The sequence below is a fragment of the Taudactylus pleione genome, unplaced genomic scaffold (genome assembly GCF_031769625.1).
Source record: "Taudactylus pleione unplaced genomic scaffold, aTauple2 ptg000017l, whole genome shotgun sequence".
NCBI lineage: Eukaryota > Metazoa > Chordata > Amphibia > Anura > Myobatrachidae > Taudactylus > Taudactylus pleione.
In genome coordinates this window covers 5929635-5945831 of record NW_028284419.1, presented here as the reverse complement: position 1 = coordinate 5945831, position 16197 = coordinate 5929635, and the positions used below count along the sequence as shown (strand labels likewise).

General features: G+C 46.0%; 1 long non-coding RNA gene across 1 annotated transcript in view; it reads left to right on the top strand.

The window, feature by feature from the left end:
- LOC148540768 (uncharacterized) overlaps window positions 1-3658 on the top strand; it is a 38738-nt gene extending 35080 nt beyond the window's left edge. Inside the window, exon 3 of the long non-coding RNA XR_015880168.1 lies at window positions 3632-3658. This is a non-coding gene — a long non-coding RNA (uncharacterized LOC148540768). The remainder of the gene's footprint in view (window positions 1-3631) is intronic.
- The last annotated feature ends 12539 nt before the right edge of the window (window positions 3659-16197 follow it).

Sequence of the window (16197 nt, the reverse complement as noted above, 5' to 3'; positions counted from 1 at the left end):
GGCGCACTCTAGTGCCCAGAGTCTATAACTTCGGTGCTGGCCACGCACAGCTCAGTGCGCTGCCAGCCACTGGACAGAAAGCAGGGGCCCGTGTCGGAGACTGCACATGGGCCCCCTCCTCTCTAGAAATGCCCTGATTATAATATGTGGCATTATGTGTAGCATACTTGAGGCACTATATAAGGGACCTCACTGGGGCACTATATAAGGGGCACTGAATAGTGAGGACTACTACTGGGGGGCACTATATAAGGGGCACTGCATAGGGGGGAACACTACTGGAGGTAACACTAATGCAGGCCCGTTTCTAGGGGTGGGCAACCCATGCAGTTGCATGGGGTGCTCTGTCCTGCCCCTAGCTGTCAGTCACATAGACGAGTCACAGTGGCAGCAGTGACCACTGCCCTGTGCTCATCGCTCCCACCTCAGGTCTCTCCCAGAGATCAACCTACGTAAGGAACACCTGGATGCCATGGAGCCTGGGCGGGCGTAATTTTTGGACTTGGGACTGGGCTAACACGGGAGAATGGAGAGACACCACCACTGGGCGCGGAGCACTGCACCCAGCAGGCAGCCAGTCTCTCTCCCTCCAGAGAGACGGAGAAAGGAAAGTATGCAAGGAGAAAAAATTAGATACTGGCTACTGCGCTCAAAAACCCTTAGGTCTGTGACTTTCCATCATATTGAGCCATTTTGTAATAAACATGTCTGGAGACCTGTAGGGACAAATGACAGACATCCAAACTCGGCCCCTATTGGTAACATAACAATACTCATATTACATACTTGTACATGCATATTTTTATTTGCTCTTTGTAATGCTCTATTCCTGTACAATAATATGCTGCTGTAGAACAGCACATACCAGTATGCTGTGACATAGATTGCACTGAGTACAAATGTAGGAATGTATCGATTCCTACCTGTCTATACCTTCTAAAATTGTCGCTATTTAGCGTTATGAGTCGCACAAGAAATAAATGCTTTCAGACTTTGAGTGTGGTTCCAAAGCACAAAAAGTTATTATTCAATATAAAAACAGATGGTTACACGCTGTGATCTAAATACAATTAGCGCAAATAAATTATACAGACCCAAGGTATAGTCGTTACATACGCAGGCACTCTGGACCCAGATCGCGGCATCAAAGATGAAACCTCCGTCAACAGCAAAGCAAGAAGACTGGCTTCCAGGTTTAGAGAGCCCACATATATACTCTAGCAGAGATAGGCAATACAATAGAACAGTTTGGCATGATTCCATTGGTTCTTCTTCCTGGTTCTGCTACAGTGCAGTTCATAGGTCAATTTGTATGGACACAATCCAGCCTCCAACAGCTGTTTGTGTCCTGTTTCCCGCTGCATAATAAATCTAAGCTGGCTACATTACAGAGTACATTTTAATGTTTAACTCTCTATGGTCCATAGTTTGCAGACACATGTTGCGATCTCCTCACCGATGGTACCGGAAATCTTCAAAGACACCGTGGATAAGAACGACACCAAACACTGTCTGCTTACCATGTACTAAACTTTAGATCTCAAATTACATTTATTTCACAACATTAATAATACTGAATAAACCTTGAATATTACACTTTAATGCTAGGGAACCTTTTTATGTAAGTGTGCAGTGTGTAAGTAATGGGGTATTGAGAAAAGACGCTAGTTAGCGTTGTTCGAGTACGTGTTTGTGGAGTACACCATGGTACGTGTTATGCAGGGTTGATCATTTTATGCGTTTTAGTGACGGTCTGTATTTATATAATGAGGACTTTTAACATCTTTCTATTGTGTGGGAATCGCACGACGCTAAATAATAGCTTCGCCGTATGTACTTATAATGGGCGAGATTCACTAAAATGGCGCTGGGTGGCCATTTGCAAATTGGTGTCTCATTGCCATTCGCAAAATGGCATCGTGCAGATTTAATTTTAAACTGATCCTGTCTCAGCTAATTATCCGGCTTCGACAGTCCACCCTTTGATAGCAAACAACATGCTATCATACTCTGATTTTAAAATTATTTTTTTTAGGCTTACATTATGACCTAAAACTACCCTTAAACGCACACCGCGGATCTTGGGAGATCATGGGAAAGATGTTGGGATGCACCAATCCTATAAAGCAAGTCTTGAGGAGGAATAGGGACTTACATTATTTAAGATGTTTTAAAATAACATTTTAATAACACATTTTATGCATGTCTAAATCTTATACATCATATGATGGTACCTTCTAGTTCAGGGTTGTAATGCAGTCCTACGTTTACCTCAGTATTCATATTGTTACTACTGACCATCATCATAATTTAATTCCTTTGATTCACCTAATCTTTACATTTTCCACATTTCAACACAGTAGGAACACACCTGACACATAAGCCAATTACTATGATGACAACCAGCATGAGGATCAGGAGTTTACCTATACTTACAATCATTTCCTGGACCCACTCTCCTAGACCTGAGAACCATTTCACTGGGTTCAACCATGAAACCCATTCCTCTACCTTCTCCTCATTGTCAGCCACTGAAGCATTATGGTTCTTCAGAAATTCCTATTTTAGCTGCAGAATTTCATCCATCTTCCGGTCTATCACCTCCTTGGGGTCACTTGTATCGTTTGTAATGTAAGTGCAACACTTTACTCCAAATTGGGTGGCCAAGGTTACGCAATACCCTCCAGTGACAGCTGTTAAATAATTTAAGACTAATCTGTGTTGCACCAGTTCTTTCTTGTAGGCCTGCAACTCCCTCCCTGTATACCTGAATGTGTCATCATACATCTCAGTGATATTATTTATTAATTTAGCAAGATCTTGGATATATCTAAAATTTAGTGTACCCCGAGCAATCCTGGTGGGATCCAATGGTACCAAAACTTGAAAGCCAGTTGTCTCACTAATTAACTGTGTGGCTTTATGCACGTCACCAGGTATCATATTTCTTTTGTCTCTGTGTTCATACTGTGTGTGAAGATATGGTGATGGTGTGTTTTTATGAATACCAAGTATTTCACCATGTGTAAGGGTCATAACCTCTGGAAGTATTCTTCCCAGATAACACAAACCTTCGGAACTCGGAGAGAGCCATTTATACGCTTTCCTTCCACATATAAAATATACATCATCAGGGAGGACATATAGTAAACATCATTATCGTCGCACACATTTCCCTAGCAAGTGATCCTACTTCAGGTTCTCCCATTTGACTCATACAAGTTTCTCGTTGTAATATCTTGGCACAATACCCTTCTGGTACCCTACCAATCATTTCTTTGGTGGAACTTAGTGTATATTTATACCGGAAGTGTCTTCCACCTGACCTAATTGTGCGTAACAGTTCATAATTCATAGGTTCACGATCAGCTCTTAGTGAGAAGGTCATCATCTGGTTATTCCCAGTCACCTCCCAACTTCCTGGTTCATTGGAGTTGGTAATGTTTAAACATAAAAGTGTTTTATCTACTTGGTACTGGTGGAGTTTAAAATAAGATGTAAATCATCTAACCTTTACACATGTATCTCATGTCGCCACAATCAGAACTTTATTCTGGAGCAAAAAAGCTGTGTAACCCCCCAAAAAAAGAATTTCAAACAGTAAAATAATAATCCTTACGTTTTTTTTTAGGTCCATCATGTCCACATCTACCAACTCCTCAATGACATCGTCTGCAAGAAGATGATGCTCATGAAATTGTATTAGTCACAGTAGATCCTGTCATGGTTGTGGATGAAAATACAGAAGTGGTTAAAACCAACAACCAGCAAATGACCCATACAACAACAGAGCCTACATATAAACCTCCAAACTGCCCTTCTGTTGATGAGATAGCTTTGTCCCTTCACAGTTTTAGAACAAAGCAGGTTTACTTTATGGACAGACAAACAGAATAAATGGAAACCATTAAATATGTTGTTAATAAAATTTCTAGTGCTAACAGAGTAGCAGAGGGCACACGCATTAGAATGGCTAACAATATTGATTTAAGGCTGCTTGACCTTACTCAGGCTATTCGGTCATAGACTGAGGCATTAAGAAACCTTTACACAGAATGAGTAGCACAGAGGGCCCTAATAAAGCCTACATCAGGTTCCACTATTAGTAATGTGTGTACAACTTCACTAAGTCCATCACCTACCACTCTACCCAGGTGGGGTCTATGCACACGTGGTGGTGTAGTTAAGGCAAATTTATAGGTGCATTTGGTTCAGTGGACAAAATGTAAATTTCACTTATGTTGTAGTATATTTCCATATCCTATATTGCAAGTTTTGCAAAAAATTACAAAGTTGTTTTTTTTCAAAACAGATAGACATATATACATATATTTGTAGAAATTGATGAAAATGTAAATGTTCACAGTGAACCAAGTTTAACCATATTATTGCAATGTTGCAATATTGTTGTATTTGCAAATAAAAACATGTTACACTGCACTAACTGTGACAAAGGCTACGTTTTTGAATTTCCTAATCATTTAATCCTAAGCAAATGAATACAATATTAATTGAAATGGTGTTTGTTAATTTTAAAACACAAAACACTTACCAGACACTCTTGGGAAAAAAATAAGGTATGTCATACAGCTTTTCCACCGGTTCCAGCTCAGACCCCTGTGTCATGCACATACATTTGAATTAATGTGTTTGTAGACATACAACTTTAACACATCTATACAAACACACATTCTCTTACATTGTATCCTGAAAAACTTATGTGAAAAATACTGCTGTATGATCCTCTGTTGAACCTCATTCCAGGCCCTCTGTATTGACCATGCCCTCTGATGTTAAAGGGTCTGGCTCCTCAACAACTGCTGCAATGTCCCCAAGGTCATCATGGCCTTGCCCAAGGGCCATGTTATGGAGCATGCAGCATGACTGGATGATGTCACACACTTTACGCACATCATAAAGGAGTATGCCAGCCAACCGGTCCAAACATCGAAACCTGCTTTTCTACACCCCAAAGGTCTATTACTGACCTTGTAGCAATGTGTGCCTTGTTGTACTGGTGCTGTGAAGAGCCTCGTGGTCGCAACAGAGGTGTCATGAGCCAAGTCTGACACTCATCTCCTGAGTCACCTAAATGATGAAAGAGGGAGTAAAATTACTTAATTTCAACAAAAAAAAAATAGGATTGTAACAAGACAAAGACTTTGAATACATATAAAGGAAAACACAGTACTAATTGCATTACTGTATTGTTTGGAAACCAAAAACCATGCTAACACATACACATACTATGAGTACAGCAATAGAGAGAAACACACAGCAATTCCAAATTTAGTGTAAAGTAATTGTAACTTGACAAATAACATACCAAGTTGCCAGCCCTCCGGCATGTGTCCTTGTTGATACCTCTCAGGGCTGACTGGGGCAAGATATAGGCATCATGGCAAGACCCAGGGTAACCTGCAACCACACTGAGAATCTTGAGGTTAACATCATAGACATACCCCCTCAAGTGCGGCGATTTGATCCCAATGTGGGTGCAGTCTATGCACATCCGTCCGGTCAGCGCTACACTTGACTCGAGTATAAGCCGAGGGGGTACTTTTTCAGACCATTTTTTGTGCTGAAAAACTCGGCTTATACTCGAGTATATACGGTATATATATATATATATAAATATATATATATTGTGATAGGATCATTGGTAAAGTGGTCTGTGGCAGGTACATTTGTCCCAGATTCCTGTCTTATGTGTTTTAAACCTCCAGGAGAAAGTCTGCAGTGTAGCAGGCTTGAGTCTCGGCTTTTTGAAAAGCCGGTTTGGGACCTGGGGGTTGTGGGTGAGAGGAGAGGGAGGGCTCCACCCACGGCCACTCCAGGTTTTGCTTCTCTTAGCCTGGTAACAGGCTTGTTAGGGTTTCCACCTGAGAGTGGCCAATATAAGCCTAGTGTGTTGGGGGCTGATGGTCTCACCTGGGAGAGCAGACGGAGTTTGCTCAGAGACACTTGAAAACCTAACTGTAAGTGTTGTGCTGTGCTTTTGTTGCTGGTGAGGGCATTAGGCCCTGCCAAGTTCTGGTAGTGAGGGAACTACCTGTGAAGTTAGTGCCCCGACAGGGCTAGGATTTACGTTTATGTTTTCTTTGTGTTATTTCTGACATTGCACAATAAAGACTGGCGCTGACCAGCTTGTACTTGCATCCAGTCTGGCGTACTGTTTCCCAGCTGCTGTGTGTGAAAGGAAGGAGTCCTCTACCCAGGAGAGGGACCCCCTAACCTAAATGTGTCACAATATGGTGGAGAATGCGGGCAACCACACACACTGAAGTTGCAGCAAGAGGAAAACTTTCCGTTTAAAAATTAAAGGGACAGACACCCAATTTGTGAGTGTGAAAATAACACTGTGTCCTTGGAGTCCCATAGAGGAGGCGTCAGCCAATGCTCAGAGAGGCAAGGTTCAGCTTCCAACCTATACCCCAGGACAAAATGGAGGTCATGATTAAGGCCTTGCTCCAAGCTACAGCAGCTCAGCAGGAATCTACCAGAGCTCAGCAGGAATCTACCAGGGCTCTGCAGGAATCCACCAGGGTGCAACTGTCGGCCTTGGAGACAGCCCAGGGGCAACAACAGGTTGCCATCGAGGAAACCCGCCGGGCCTTAGCGGAAAACAGCCAGGCCATAAAAGAGGTGGTACAGCACCTAATCGCCCGGCCCAGAGATGTTGCTACTGGTCCTCCCACCACCACTCACTCCGTACGAGCCAGTCACTTCCTCCAAAAGATGACTTCGGGCGATGATGTGGAGGCCTATCTCGCTGCATTTGAAAGAACGGCCGAAAGGGAGAGTTGGCCCAAGGAGCAGTGGGCAAGTCTGGTGGCCCCTTTTTTGTCTGGGGAGCCACAAAAGGCCTATTTCAACTTATGCCTGGCTGATGCCAAGGACTATAAAAAACTAAAACAGGAGATCCTAACTCACTTGGGAGTCACCACCTTTGTTCGTGCCCAATGGGTCCACCGCTGGGAGTTCCATATGGACAAGCCTCCACATTCGCAGATGCAAGACCTCGTCCATCTGTCCTCAAAATGGCTACAGCCCGAGACGCTGACGGGACCACAGATCGTGGAAAGGGTCATGATGGACCGGTACCTGCGATCGTTACCTGCAACTCTGCGCAAGTGGGTGAGCCATGCAGACCCTAAGTCCGCGGACCAGTTGGTCGAGCTGGTGGAGAGGTACGTGGCAGCTGAGGAGCTGATGAGTATGCCCCACCGAGCCCCGATGGCGCACCGGCAAACTCCCACAGACACTGGTAAGACTGTTCCAGGGGAGAAGGGTGCTGGGCGGTGGAATGTACCTAAGACTGAAGGTGTAGAACCTGGAGACAGGCCTGCCAGGCCAGGAAGGTTCTTGCCCCGTAAACGACTAGACATTAATATGACTCAGTGTTTCCGATGTGGTGGCTTCGGCCATATTGCCGCTAATTGTTCACTTACAACTGAACCTATGCAATGTGATACTGCTCATGTCTACCGCAGGGGGTCTTTCTTTGCACAGACAGCCTGTATGGCTGACCGGTAGGCTGAGACTGATAAGCACATGTGTGTACTCACTGTAGATGGCAACTGAGTAGAGGCACTGTTAGACTCTGGTAGCTTGGTGACACTTATAAAAGCTGAGCTGGTGAACCCCTTGAGGCATACAGAGAAAACTGTTGGTGTGACCTGCATACATGGGGATACTCGATATTATGTTACGGCCGAGGTGAACATCGAGACACCATGTGGCTCTGCTATAGTTTCTGTGGGTTTGGTGCATGGTCTGCTGTATGATGCAATATTGGGGAGAGACTTTGCTCACTTCTGGAAGTTGTGGGAAAGCCGTTTTGTTCCAGAGGGGAACAACCCCGATCCATTTGAGAAGGTTGTCGATGTAGTGGAGGAGGGAGTTTCTTCTGAGTCAGAGTTATTCCCTTTTTCTACTATGGTTGGCGAACTAGAGAATGCGGAACGTGACGGTGGCCCGCCAACTGATGTGCCTCCCATTGAGGTGGGAAGTGTTGTTGGGCCAGGTGATCGTCTGCCTGATTTAGAGGTCAGAAGAGAGGTCTTTGCCGTGGAGCAGTTGAATGACCCTACTTTGGTAAAAGCCAGGGAGAATGTAAAAGTAGTTGATGGTAAACCCGTAGACCCTGATAGTCCTTTGTCCTATCCCCACATGGCAATGTGTCAGGATTTGTTATATCAGGTGACTAAGAAGGGGGAAGATATTGTGGAACAACTAATAGTTCCCAAAGCCTACAGAAGAACAGTGTTGGATCTGGCCCATGGTCATATAACGGCAGGCCATCTAGGGGTAGAGAAAACCACTGAGCGAATAATGCAGAGGTTTTTCTGGCCCGGGCTTCATAAAGAGGTGTCTGACTTTTGCGCATCCTGCCCTGAGTGTCAGTATCATGCTCCCAGGCCACATTTTAAGGGTCCACTAGTTTCATTGCCTATTATAGAGGTGCCGTTTGAAAGAATAGCGATGGATTTGGTTGGACCCTTAATGAAGTCTGCCAGGGGACACCAGTATATTCTGGTCATAATGGATTACGCTACCAGGTACCCGGAAGCGATCCCGTTGCGCAACACGTCAACCAAAACCATTGCCAGAGAGCTAGTTCATGTCTTTAGCAGGCTGGGTATACCCAAGGAGATACTAACTGACCAGGGTACACCGTATATGTCAAAAGTCATGAAAGAGTTATGTCGCCTGTTCAAAATTGAACAGTTAAGAACTTCGGTTTATCACCCCCAAACTGATGGGCTGGTCGAGAGGTTTAACAAGACGTTAAAACACATGCTTAGGAAAGTGGTCGACAAGGATGGAAGGGATTGGGATTACTTATTGCCGTATTTATTGTTGGCCATAAGAGAAGTTCCCCAGTCCTCCTCCGGGTTTTCACCCTTCGACTTGTTGTATGGGAGACACCCAAGGGGGTTACTAGACATTGCCAAAGAGACATGGGAGGGGCAGTCTAGTCCTTACAAAACCGTGATTGAGTGTGTTTCTCAAATGCAGGAGAGAATTGCTGCGGTAGTGCCGATAGTGAGAGAGCACCTGGAACAGGCTCAACAGGCACAGCAGAGGGTATACAACCGCAATGCTCGGTTACGCAGCTTTGCTCCTGGGGACAGAGTGTTAGTATTGGTTCCCACTGTGGAAAATAAACTTTTGGCTAAATGGCAAGGGCCCTTTGAAATCTTAGAAAGAGTGGGGCAGGTCAATTACAAAGTTTACCAGCCGGGGAAAAGAAAGCCGGAACAGATATACCATATAAATCTGTTAAAGCCCTGGAAAGATAGAATGGCACTGTCGGCCGTCCGAGCCCCTCCAGTAAATCCAGGGCCCTTAGTTCCCGAAGTGACAGTGGCAAAAACTCTGTCGGCAATTCAACAACAAGAGGTCAAGGAGTTTCTGATCAGAAATAGGGTGCTGTTCTCTGACGTACCTGGGAAAACCTCGGTCATTAAACATGACATCATCACTGACCCAGGGGTTAAAGTTAATCTAAAGCCCTATAGGTTGCCAGAAGCACAAAGAGAATCGGTGTCGAAAGAAATTAAAAATATGCTAGAGTTAGGGGTTATTGAAGAATCACATAGTGAATGGTCAAGTCCCGTTGTGTTGATTCCAAAACCCGACAGGAGTGTGCGTTTCTGCAATGACTTCCGAAAGTTGAACAGTGTTTCAAAATTCGATGCCTACCCGATGCCAAGAGTGGATGAATTGATTGAGAGACTAGGGACGGCAAGGTATTTAACCACTCTTGACCTAACCAAAGGGTATTGGCAAGTACCGTTAACCGAGAGCGCCAAACAAAAGACAGCTTTTTCAGTGCCAGAGGGCTTGTTTCAGTACAAGATGTTGCCCTTCGGGCTACATGGGGCACCTGCTACCTTCCAAAGAATGATGGACAGGATTCTAAGGCCCCATAGACGGTATGCGGCTGCTTATCTGGATGACGTGGTCATTCATAGTCCTGAATGGCAGTCTCACTTACCCAGGGTACAAGCAGTTTTGGACTCCATCTATAAGGCAGGTTTGACAGCCAACCCAAAAAAGTGTTGTCTAGGCATGGAGGAAGTAAAATATCTGGGATACACCATTGGCAGAGGCCTGATAAAGCCTCAGCTCAATAAAGTTGATGCCATACAAAACTGGCCACGGCCTCTGAATAAGAAGCAGGTGAGAGCCTTCTTGGGAATTATGGGGTACTACAGGAGGTTTATACCCAACTTTGCCACCATGGCAGTCCCACTGACTGACCTGACCAAAGGCAACAAAAAGTCATGGTAGAATGGAGTCCTGAGGCGGAGAAAGCTTTTCAGGAGTTGAAAGTAGCGTTGTGTTCCCAACCAGTCCTGATGACTCCTAATTTTGACAGGGAATTCATAGTACAAACCGATGCATCAGAAGTAGGTATAGGAGCGGTCCTGTCCCAGAACAAGGAGGGTGAGGAACACCCTATTTTCTATCTAAGCAGAAAGTTGAATGTACATGAGAGAAACTATGCCACAGTGGAGAAGGAGGCGTTGGCCATAAAGTGGGCGTTAGAGGTTCTCAGGTACTACTTGGTTGGAAGAAAGTTCAAATTGATCACTGACCATGCCCCTTTGAAGTGGATGTCCGAAAATAAAGACAGTAATGCGAGAATTACGAGATGGTTCTTGGCGTTACAAACTTTTAAATTTTCAGTGGAACACAGGCCACGAAGCCAGCTGGCCAATGCTGACGCGTTGTCACGCGTTCATTGTTTGGGGGCTTCAGTTGTTCCGCCCCACAGGTCAAAACAAAGGGGGGGGATATGTGATAGGATCATTGGTAAAGTGGTCTGTGGCAGGTACATTTGTCCCAGATTCCTGTCTTATGTGTTTTAAACTTCCAGGAGAAAGTCTGCAGTGTAGCAGGCTTGAGTCTCGGCTTTTTGAAAAGCCGGTTTGGGACCTGGGGGTTGTGGGTGAGAGGAGAGGGAGGGCTCCACCCACGGCCACTCCAGGTTTTGCTTCTCTTAGCCTGGTAACAGGCTTGTTAGGGTTTCCACCTGAGAGTGGCCAATATAAGCCTAGTGTGTTGGGGGCTGATGGTCTCACCTGGGAGAGCAGACAGGGAGTTTGCTCAGAGACACTTGAAAACCTAACTGTAAGTGTTGTGCTGTGCTTTTGTTGCTGGTGAGGGCATTAGGCCCTGCCAGGTTCTGGTAGTGAGGGAACTACCTGTGAAGTTAGTGCCCCGACAGGGCTAGGATTTACGTTTATGTTTTCTTTGTGTTATTTCTGACATTGCACAATAAAGACTGGCGCCGACCAGCTTGTACTTGCATCCAGTCTGGCGTACTGTTTCCCAGCTGCTGTGTGTGAAAGGAAGGAGTCCTCTACCCAGGAGAGGGACCCCATAACCTAAATGTGTCACAATATGGTGGAGAATGCGGGCAACCACACACACTGAAGTTACAGCAAGAGGAAAACTTTCCGTTTAAAAATTAAAGGGACAGACACCCAATTTGTGAGTGTGGAAATAACACTGTGTCCTTGGAGTCCCATAGAGGAGGCGTCAGCCAATGCTCAGAGAGGCAAGGTTCAGCTTCCAACCTACACCCCAGGACAAAATGGAGGTCATGATTAAGGCCTTGCTCCAAGCTACAGCAGCTCAGCAGGAATCTACCAGAGCTCAGCAGGAATCTACCAGGGCTCTGCAGGAATGCACCAGGGTGCAACTGTCGGCCTTGGAGACAGCCCAGGGGCAACAACAGGTTGCCATCGAGGAAACCCGCCGGGCCTTAGCGGAAAACAGCCAGGCCATTAAAAGAGGTGGTACAGCACCTAATCGCCCGGCCCAGAGATGTTGCTACTGGTCCTCCCACCACCACTCACTCCGTACGAGCCAGTCACTTCCTCCAAAAGATGACTTCGGGCGATGATGTGGAGGCCTATCTCGCCGCATTTGAAAGAACGGCCGAAAGGGAGAGTTGGCCCAAGGAGCAGTGGGCAAGTCTGGTGGCCCCTTTTTTGTCTGGGGAGCCACAAAAGGCCTATTTCAACTTATGCCTGGCTGATGCCAAGGACTATAAAAAACTAAAACAGGAGATCCTAACTCGCTTGGGAGTCACCACCTTTGTTCGTGCCCAACGGGTCCACCGCTGGGAGTTCCATATGGACAAGCCTCCACGTCCGCAGATGCAAGACCTCGTCCATCTGTCCTCAAAATGGCTACAGCCCGAGACGCTGATGGGACCACAGATTGTGGAAAGGGTTATGATGGACCGGTACCTGCGATCGTTACCTGTGACTCTGCGCAAGTGGGTGAGCCATGCAGACCCTAAGTCCGCGGACCAGTTGGTCGAGCTGGTGGAGAGGTACGTGGCGGCTGAGGAGCTGATGAGTATGCCCCACCGAGCCCCGATGGCGCACCGGCGAACTCCCACAGACACTGGTAAGACTGTTCCAGGGGAGAAGGGTGCTGGGCGGTGGAATGTACCTAAGACTGAGGGTGTAGAACCTGGAGACAGGCCTGCCAGGCCAGGAAGGTTCTTGCCCCGTAAACGACTAGACATTAATATGACTCAGTGTTTCCGATGTGGTGGCTTCGGCCATATTGCCGCTAATTGTTCACTTACAACTGAACCTATGCAATGTGATACTGCTCATGTCTACCGCAGGGGGTCTTTCTTTGCACAGACAGCCTGTACGGCTGACCGGCAGGCTGAGACTGATAAGCACATGTGTGTACTCACTGTAGATGGCAACCGAGTACTCCAGGTTTTGGTTCTCTTAGCCTGGTAACAGGCTTGTTAGGGTTTCCACCTGAGAGTGGCCAATATAAGCCTAGTGTGTTGAGGGCTGATGGTCTCACCTGGGAGAGCAGACAGGGAGTTTGCTCAGAGACACTTGAAAACCTAACTGTAAGTGTTGTGCTGTGCTTTTGTTGCTGGTGAGGACATTAGGCCCTGCCAGGTTCTGGTAGTGAGGGAACTACCTGTGAAGTTAGTGCCCCGACAGGGCTAGGATTTACGTTTATGTTTTCTTTGTGTTATTTCTGACATTGCACAATAAAGACTGGCGCTGACCAGCTTGTACTTGCATCCAGTCTGGCGTACTGTTTCCCAGCTGCTGTGTGTGAAAGGAAGGAGTCCTCTACCCAGGAGAGGGACCCCCTAACCTAACTGTGTCACAATATATATATATATATATATAAAAGCACAAAATCTGCAGCTAGCAGCCCCCTGAGCCGTCGGCCCACCGGGAAATCCGCCCCTGTTCATTCTTATATAAGTTGATTGATAAGGAAAGTGGAAACTACTTTAGGTAAAAAGCAGGATTAGTTCTTAATACCACCTTAATACTTTGCCTGTATAAATGTCGAGAAAAGGCTCTTTGTGTTGCACCCACAATGCATTTAGTTCACAAACTCTGCAGGCAGATGAGATTGCTACAAGAGTTAGTACTTTTATGGACCAGTGGCGTAACTAGGGTATTTGGAGCCCAAGGGAAATCTAATAATGGAGCGCCCCCCCCTTTGTGCGTGCATGGCAGAAAAATTGGCGTGGTCAAAAGGGGCATGACCACTTAAAATGGGGCGTGTCAACATGACACACACCCCTTTCTCGTCACTCTGAACATCCTTTCCATTCCAGATGCATCTTAATGCAGTGCCCCTTATACAGTCCCCCCTATGCAGTGCCCCCAGCAATGGTACCCCTTATGCAGTTATGCAGGCCCCCAGTAGTGCCCCTTATACAGTACCCCCAGTAGTTTTCCCCCTTATGCAGTCCCCCATTAGTTCCCTTATACAGTGCCCCTGGTAGTGGTCCCCCTTATGCAGGCCTCCAATAGTGCCCCTTATAGAGTGCCCCCAGTGGTGGTCCCCCTTATGCAGGTCCCCAGTAGTGATCCCCCTTATGCAGTGCCCCATGTAGTGGTCCCCCCTATGCAGTGCCCCTTATACAGTGCCCCCTGTAGTTGTCCTCCCTATTCAGTGCCCCAGTAGTGGTCCAGTACAGTGCCCCTTGTGCCCCCAGTAGTAAGCCCCTTATATAGTGCACCCCAGTAGTAGTCTCCCCATGCCGTACCACAGTAGTGGTCACCCCTATACAGTGCCCCTTATATAGTGACCCCAGTAGTGACCCCTTATATAGTGCCCCCAGTAGTAGCAGAACACCTGTACACCACACCCTCCTTCACAAAACAAGGCATGTATAACCTAATCTTTGCCTGCATACCCAGACACAATGCTTTCCTGTTAGGTACCCAATTTTCCCCCTTTATTAAAGGGGTTTTCTATTGGCAAATCCTATAGGTGATAAGTAGATCACTTAACCAGGTCTTATGGTAGCCATACACGGTGCGATTCAAAGTTGGTAAGATGTGATGTATGTTTACCCTTGAAATTCTTCATACGATGTGGTCAAATGGTATATGATTGATCATTACGATCATAGGATAAGATGCATAGAAGTGTATCACATTCTACTCAAAAGATCGTAGATCTCCCTGCAAAACCATCTGATCTGCGACCCAACTAGAGGATGGTGGGGACGCGCATCGGGGTTGCAGAACACACAAAAAACACCCATTTTCATACGATTGGTCTGTACAACCCATTGAAACTGTCCATATCGGGTAAAAAATCGTATGGGCACATTTAGGTTATTAACCAGGCAGAACATGTTTACATTATGACACAGGGTTAATGCAGCAAGTAAATAAGAGGTATACATGCAACATATAATGTGTGCACCACATTAAACATATAGGTGGAGGTGATACAGAATGCTTCAGATGGGAGTACACACCTGTGTCAGTAAATGCAGTGCTGGCAGTGGAGTATGGAGGCTGGTTGTGTAAGTGCAGTGGTACAATGGTGGTGGTGCACTGGAGCTATTAGGAGTCTGTGGCTTATGTAATGCTGTATCTATGGTAAGTGTAGTCTGGAGATTCTCAGCGACACATCCTTCCAGCATGGAGGATGGAGCTGAAGATGTGCGGACATGCTGCTCATGCGCAGTAGTGTACAAGGGTTGGAGGTCATACAGAGAGATAGCTCATACAGAGAGACAGCACCGGGCACAGTCTCCTAATACTCCACCACCACCTCGCTCAACACTGTCACTATTTACAGTTACAATACAAGACATACCATATTTTGGATGCTCCATATGTAACCAAACACATAAGAGTATGAACAAACATAATACATCAACATTTCAAATGCATTCCAACCTATATTTACAGAGAAAGGCATTATATACATGTGACATCAAACCTGCGGTTAACATGTCAACAAGATTCTCCTCACTAAGTACATATCTCACACTGATCAAAGTGCTGTCTGCCAACTCTCTAAGGAAGTGGTGTCTTATAGCAATATGCTTAGAGCGACCATTAGGAAAGCCAATCCCAGGTTCAGCAAGATCCAGGATTTAGCTAACAAACACTGGGATTTGAATACTGGGATTGGTTCCTCCAAACCCGGCATTTTCAGGATTAAACTGCAGCAGGCTGTGCATATTTCTTCAGCCTGGGCCGCACTGAGCACTAGTTCTATCAGTTCAGACACTGCCCCCAGGACTCCTACGGCTGTGCTGTGCAGCTGCGTGTGATGTCATAGGGGACACGCTGCACAGCTGCATGCCAGCTTGCCCCTTATACAGTCGCGTCCACCCACACTGTGGAGTCTGCTGCGAGCAGTCGGCTATTGCTAAATGGAGGCTGACTGCTGAGTGCTGACACTCTTACTCTCAGATCAGGGACCATCACCATTCTGTTGATACTTGAATAATTTACTTAAATTTGCCTTTTAAAGGCTACTTGTATTTTGAAAATGTTAATAAAAGCAAGTAATTTTCACACTTTTATTTGTACTAGTCACTTATTCTTTAAACCTCCCATCGTCTGAGGATTGACCCGCACGTGAATCAGTGACAATAAAACATACTCCATTGAAATAACACTATAAACACTCTAACCACAACACATACACTCAAGCCTTCTACCTTGACTACCCACCTGGTAAGGCGATGATGCTGCCCCCGGCAGGGTGGTCCAGCAGACTTTAACAGTCAACGAAGGTGAGCGAAACAAAGAGTAAACCAATATTAACAGCGCTAATAGGTAACCTGCCGTTCTTTCCCGCCAAAAGCAAGGTTCTGCTAAAAGAAACCTTGCACCGCCACCATAGAACTAACGCACAGAAGCCACA